Below are 6,960 nucleotides of genomic sequence, written 5' to 3' on the forward strand. Positions count from 1 at the left end.
GCTTTAAACCTGACTCTCCCTACCCCCCCCACAGCAACTCGCCCAAGCTTTCGCCATTTCTCCTTCTCCCAAATCCAGTCAGCTGATGTTCTGAAAGAGCCGCAAAATCTGGACCCCTACAAATCAGTCGGGCTAGACAATCTGGACCCTTTCTTTCTAAAATGATATGCCGAAATTGTTTGCCACCCCAATTACTAGCATGTTCAACCTCTCTGTGGTGTCGTCTGAGATTCCCAAAGATTGGAAAGCAGCTGCAGTCATCCCCCTCTTCAAAGGGGGGGACACTCTTGACACAAACTGCTACAGACCTACATCTATCCTACCCTGCCTTTCTAAGGTCTTCAAAAGCCAAGTCAACAAACAGATTACAGACCATTTCGAATCCCACCATATCTTCTCTGCTATGCAATCTGGTTTCAGAGCTGGTCATGGGTGCACCTCAGCCACGCTCAAGGTCCTAAACGATATCTTAACTGCCATCGATAAGAAACAATACTGTGCAGCCGTATTCATTTACCTGGCCAAGGCTTTCGACTCTCAATCATAACATCCTCATCGGCAAACTCGACAGCTTTGGTTTCTCAAATGATTGCCTCGCCTGGTTCACCAACTACTTCTCTGATAGAGTTCAGTGTGTCAAATCGGAGGGTCTGTTGTCTGGGCCTCTGGCAGTCTCTATGGGGGTGCCACAGGGTTCAATTCTTGGACCGACTCTCTTCTCTGTATACATCAATGATGTCGCTCTTGCTGCTGGTGAGTCTCTGATCCACCTCTACGCAGACAACACCATTCTGTATACTTCTGGCCCTCTTTGGACACTGTGTTAACAACCCTCCAGGCGAGCTTCAATGCCATACAACTCTCCTTCCGTGGCCTCCAATTGCTCTTGAATACAAATGAAACTAAATGCATGCTCTTCAACCGATCGCTGCCTGAACCTGCCCGTCCTTCCAGTATCTCTACTCTGGACGGTTCTGACTTAGAATATGTGGACAACTACAAATACCTAGGTGTCTGGTTAGACTGTAAACTCTCCTTCCAGACTCACATCAAACATCTCCAATCAGAAGTTAAATCTAGAATTGGCTTCCTATTTCGCAACAAAGCATCCTTCACTCATGCTGCCAAACATACCCTTGTAAAACTGACCATCCTACCAATCCTCGACTCAGGTGATGTCATTTACAAAATAGCCTCCAATACCCTACTCAATAAATTGGATGCAGTCTATCACAGTGCCATCCGTTTTGTCACCAAAGCCTCAAATACTACCCACCACTGCGACCTGTACGCTCTCATTGGCTGGCCCTCGCTTCATACTCATCGCCAAACCCACTGGCTCCAGGTCATCTACAGGAACCTGCTAGGTAAAGTCCCCCCTTATCTCAGCTCGCTGGTCACCATAGCAGCACCCACCTGTAGCACGCGCTCCAGCAGGTATATCTCTCTGGTCAGCCCCAAAACCAATTATTCCTTTGGCCGCCTCTCCTTCCAGTTCTCTGCTGCCAATGACTGGAACGAACTACAAAAATCTCTGAAACTGGAAACATTTATCTCCCTCACTAGGTTTAAGCACCAGTTGTCAGAGCAGCTCACAGATTACTGCACCTGTACATAGCCCATCTATAATTTAGCCCAAACAACTACCTATTTCCCAACTGTATTTATTTATTTATTTTGCTCCTTTGCACCCCATTATTTCTCTCTCTACTTTGCACATTCTTCCACTGCAAATCAACCATTCCAGTGTTTTACTTGCTATATTGTATTTACTTCGCCACCATGGCCTTTTTTTGCCTTTACCCCCTTTTATCTCACCTCATTTGCTGACATTGTACACAGACTTATTTTTCTACTGTATTATTGACTGTATGTTTGTTTTACTCCATGTGTAACTCTGTGTTGTTGTATGTGTCGAACTGCTTTGCTTTATCTTGGCCAGGTCGCAATTGTAAATGAGAACTTGTTGCCTACCTGTTTAAATAAAGGTGAAATAAAAATAAATAAATACCCTTGTCAACCATCCATTCTCCTCTGTACTGATGTAGACCCAGCCCTGGCCTTGTCAACCATCCTTTCTCCTCTGTACTGATGTAGACCCAGCCCTGGCCTTGTCTACCATCCTTTCTCCTCTGTACTGATATAGAGACCCAGCCCTGGCCTTGTCAACCATCCTTTCTCCTCTGTACTGATGTAGACCCAGCCCTGGCCTTGCCAACCATCCTTTCTCCTCTGTACTGATGTAGACCCAGCCCTGGCGTTGCCAACCATCCTTTCTCCTCTGTACTGATGTAGACCCAGCCCTGGCCTTGCCAACCATCCTTTCTCCTCTGTACTGATGTAGACCCAGCCCTGGCCTTGTCAACCATCCTTTCTCCTCTGTACTGATGTAGACCCAGCCCTGGCCTTGCCAACCATCCTTTCTCCTCTGTACTGATGTAGACCCAGCCCTGGCCTTGTCAACCATCCTTTCTCCTCTGTACTGATGTAGACCCAGCCCTGGCCTTGCCAACCATCCTTTCTCCTCTGTACTGATGTAGACCCAGCCCTGGCCTTGCCAACCATCCTTTCTCCTCTGTACTGATGTAGACCCAGCCCTGGTCTTGCCAACCATCCTTTCTCCTCTGTACTGATGTAGACCCAGCCCTGGCCTTGTCAACCATCCTTTCTCCTCTGTACTGATGTAGACCCAGCCCTGGCCTTGCCAACCATCCTTTCTCCTCTGTACTGATGTAGACCCAGCCCTGGCCTTGGCAACCATCCTTTCTCCTCTGTACTGATGTAGACCCAGCCCTGGCCTTGCCAACCATCCTTTCTCCTCTGTACTGATGTAGACCCAGCCCTGGCCTTGCCAACCATCCTTTCTCCTCTGTACTGATGTAGACCCAGCCCTGGCCTTGCCAACCATCCTTTCTCCTCTGTACTGATGTAGACCCAGCCCTGGCCTTGCCAACCATCCTTTCTCCTCTGTACTGATGTAGACCCAGCCCTGGCCTTGTCAACCATCCTTTCTCCTCTGTACTGATGTAGACCCAGCCCTGGCCTTGCCAACCATCCTTTCTCCTCTGTACTGATGTAGACCCAGCCCTGGCCTTGCCAACCATCCTTTCTCCTCTGTACTGATGTAGACCCAGCCCTGGCCTTGCCAACCATCCTTTCTCCTCTGTACTGATGTAGACCCAGCCCTGGCCTTGTCAACCATCCTTTCTCCTCTGTACTGATGTAGACCCAGCCCTGGCCTTGTCAACCATCCTTTCTCCTCTGTACTGATGTAGACCCAGCCCTGGCCTTGCCAACCATCCTTTCTCCTCTGTACTGATGTAGACCCAGCCCTGGCCTTGTCAACCATCCTTTCTCCTCTGTACTGATGTAGACCCAGCCCTGGCCTTGCCAACCACACACACACACACACACACAGAAGAATATCCACAATGTGTTATATTTTACAGCAAAGGCTGCAGCATAAGCAAACTCCTTTTTCGCCGACTCATTTGCGTGTGTGTGATAGGCTTTGGAACGACGCCTGGCTGGCAGCTCCGTGAGGAAACTCATTTAAACCTGTCTGAATGCTCTCATACCTTCCACAAAAAGTTTTACTCAACAAAAAAACATGTAACGCACGCACGCACGCAAGCATGCACATACGCGCACACACACACATTCCCCCTCTGCACTATAGAGGAGACTGCCTGTATCGGGGCCTGTATCTCGCCCCTGGCCACTGCCTACTTGAAACCCAAAATGAGTGCTCAGGGCCAGTGTTACAGTCTCAGGCAAGATGCTCCAGTGAATTTAGAGAGGTGTTTGAGCTCTTCAAAATTTCCTAATTGCACCCACTGGGAATGATCTGAAATAATCCTTGAAGGCTTTTTGGTTTCATGACTTTGCAGCGAGTGAAGAACAGTTTTGTGAGCAGTTTATGTTCATTTTCCTACATAATACATAATGGTGGTTATGTGGAAGTGTCTTTAAATGCATATTTTTAACATTAAAGAAATGCATTTCTGTATGGCTATACTATGTCTGTGTTCCTTATTGTGCCTTGTGTTTGTATACATATCACGAGTTTTGTAATAGCTTTCTTCCTCCACTCGGTTCCCCAGTGGCAGAGCAGCTGAATGAATAACGGGTGGTGGCTATGAAGGAATGACTCCCTAATCCCTAATGCTGCTGACTCACATCAGCTGGTACCTGATGAACAACTCTCCCTCTGACTAACTGTTCAGCCTGCTATCTCCCTCTTGAGTCAACATCTTTTTTTTTCTATTTCTCTCTTTCTCTCACCCTCTCTATCTCTGCATCTCACTGTATGTGGGTCTCTCTCTCTCACTCTCACTCACACACACACATTCCCCCCTCTACACTATAGAGGAGATGTCTACTGCCTGTATCCCGCCCCTGGCCACTGCCTACTCGGACCCAAAATGAGTGCTCAGGGCCAGTGTTAGCCAAGAAGCTCTGGTGAATTTAGAGAGGTGTTTGAGCGCTTAAAAACGTCCTAATTGCACCCACTGGGAATGACCTGAAATAATCCTTGAAGACTTTCTTCTTTCATGATTTTGCAGCGTGTTATCTCCATCTTGAGTCAACATCTCTCTCGCACACACACGTTCAAAATGAGAGAGAGCATGAGCAGAATAACATCAACATGCCTATGAGAGCTATCATGCTTTTGGGTGGTTTATTAAGCATAACGACAGAGTATATTTTAAGTGTGCATTTGGTTTGTTTGCGGTAAGAAATATCTACCCCCTCTACTGTCATTAACATATTTTCAAAGGCAGCATTTGCATAACGGTAGTGATCTGTCCCACTGGGCACAGACGTCTATTCCAAGTTGGTTCAACATAATTTCATTGAAATGACATAGAAAACAACGTTGATTCAACCAGTGTGTACCCAGTGGGTTAGGTCATTAACATTTAAGCATGTCTTACTGTGACAGTCGAACATGACAGTACTGAGTTTCAGCCTGATAGGAACAGTCACATTTGCTCTGAGATTTGCTCGTTGCCGGTCTGCCTCCATCTACTCTGCTATCTAATATTAATGAATGTTTATCTGGTAAGTGAAACACTTAGAACACAAATTAACATTTCAACAACTCATGACACCATTACCACATTGTTTACTGCAAAACTAAATAATCACCCACAAAAAGCACAACTTAGGAGTATATATAAAAAAGTATATATATATATAAAAAGTATATATATATAAAAAAGATTTGTTTTAAACAAGATATTTTGTCAAAATTGGCTTGCTTCCAATTACTGGTAGCTGAATTAATCAACAAAATTTTTAATGGAAAAATCTAATCTAAAAATGTTCAACATTATCCATGAATGTCAGATCGCACCTACTGTACAGGTTATCACTCCCATCTCCACAATATCCCAAATTCTCCATCCCAGAGGAACTAAGACACACACACACACGTGTTTCGCTTATATTAATTTGTTTCCGCCACTCCCAAAAATATGATTGAATGATTTTTCAACAACAGTTGAAGCCAGTTGGTAAAATATTTTCAGTGTAAACTAAACTGACTACAACTAGATATGAAGTATGTAGAAAAGATAATGGAGCTATAAACAGTACCAGTCAAAAGTTTGGACACACCTACTCATTCAAGGGTTTTTCTTTATTTTTTACTATGTTCTACATTGTAGAATAATAGTGAAGACAGTGAAGACATCAAAACTATGAAATAACACATGGAATCCAGTAGTAACCTGTAACGTATATTTAAAATGTTAGATTCTTCAAGGTAGCCACCCTTTGCCTTGATGACAACTTTGCACACTATTGGCATTCTCTCAACCAGCTTCATGAGGATTGCTTTAACAACAAAAGAGTTCACACATATGTTGAGCACTTGTTGGCTGCTTTTCCTTCACTCAGCGGTCCAACTCATGCCAAACAATCTCAGTTGGGTTGAGGTCGGGTGATTGTGGAGGCCAGGTCATCTAATGCAGCATTCCATTACTCTCCTTGGTCAAATAGCCCTTACACAGCTTGGAGGTGTGTTTTGGGTCATTGTCCTGTTGAAAAACAAATTATTGTCCCACTATGCGCAAACCAAATGGGATAGCATATTGCTGCAGAATGCTGTGGTAGCCATGCTGGTTAAGTGTGCCTTGAATTCTAAATAACTCACTGACAATGTCACCAGCGGGCCTCCCAGGTGGCACAGTTGTCTAGGGCACTGCATCGCAGTGCTAGCTGTGCCACCAGAGACTCTGGGTTCGCGCCCAGGCCGCGGGGCGACGCATAAATGGCCTAGCGTCGTCCGGGTTAGGGAGGGTTTGGCCGGTAGGGATATCCTTGTCTCATTGCGCACCAGCGACTCCTGTGGCAGGCCGGGCGCAGTGCGCGCTAACCAAAGTCGCCAGGTGCACGGTGTTTCCTCCGACACATTGGTGCGGCTGGCTTCCGGGTTGGATGTATTAAGAAGTAGTGCGGCTTGGTTGGGTTTCGGAGGACGCATGACTTTCGACCTTCGTCTCTCCTGAGCCCGTACGGGGGTTGTAGCGATGACACAAGATAGTAACTAATAATTGGATACTATGAAATTGGGGGAAAAAAAGGGGGGAAAATAAAAAAAATAAAGAGACAATGTCACCATTAAATCACAGTCACACCTCCTCCTCCATGCTTCACGGTGGGAACCACACATGCGGAGATCAACTGTTCACCTACACTGCGTCTCACAAAGACACGGCGGTTGGAACCAATAATCTCAAATTTGGACTCATCAGACCAAAGGACAGATTTCCACCGGTCTGTCTATTGCTCGTGTTTCTTGGCCACTTCTTATTGGTGTCCTTTAGTTGTGGTTTCTTTGCAGCAATTCGACCATGAAGGCCTGATTCACGCCGTTTCCTCTGAACAGTCTGTTCCTTGAACTCTGTAAAACATTTATTTGGGCTGCAATTTCTGAGGCTGGTAACTCTGATG

This window comes from Oncorhynchus tshawytscha, linkage group LG05, assembly GCF_018296145.1.
Source record: "Oncorhynchus tshawytscha isolate Ot180627B linkage group LG05, Otsh_v2.0, whole genome shotgun sequence".
Classification (NCBI taxonomy): Eukaryota; Metazoa; Chordata; class Actinopteri; order Salmoniformes; family Salmonidae; genus Oncorhynchus; species Oncorhynchus tshawytscha.